The sequence below is a fragment of the Triticum aestivum genome, chromosome 4D (assembly GCF_018294505.1).
Source record: "Triticum aestivum cultivar Chinese Spring chromosome 4D, IWGSC CS RefSeq v2.1, whole genome shotgun sequence".
In the NCBI taxonomy this organism is placed as follows: domain Eukaryota; kingdom Viridiplantae; phylum Streptophyta; class Magnoliopsida; order Poales; family Poaceae; genus Triticum; species Triticum aestivum.
The window spans coordinates 372,514,742-372,515,337 of NC_057805.1; positions in this window are offsets into that span (position 1 = coordinate 372,514,742).

A 596-nucleotide genomic window follows, 5' to 3' on the forward strand; every position below is an offset into this window, starting at 1 on the left:
ATTGGCTGCGGCCAGCGGCGGGGTTTCGTCTGGCGGCGCTGGACGCGTCCGCCCGCGGAGAGGAAAATTTTCTAGGGTTGATCTGTGATTCGTTTCGGGGGAGATGCAAATAAATAGGTAGAGGGAGCTAGGAGACTCCAAATGAGGTGCGGTTTTCGCCCACACGATCGTGATCGAACGACCTAGAGCATGGAAGAGAGTTTGGTGGGTTTTGGGCTGGTTTTAGAGGGGGTTTTTGCTGGACACTCAAATGGACATTGCGGATGCCCGGTTAACCGTTGGAGTACCAAACGACCTCCGAATGGAACGAAACTTGACCGGTGGTCTCCGGGTGGTATATTAAGGCCACTTGACAAGCCTCGGTCCATTCCGAGAAAGTTTGACACCCGCACACGAAAGAAAACAAGAGGGGTGCACCGGAGGAGATAGGAGCGCCGGGTTGCAAAACGGACAACGGGGAAAATGCTCGGATGCAAGAGACGAACACGTATGCAAATGCAATGCGCATGATGGCATGATATGAAAATGCATGACATGACAAAATGCAAAACGAAAAACAAAACCCGACCACGGAGGGAATAACATATCACAAAGCC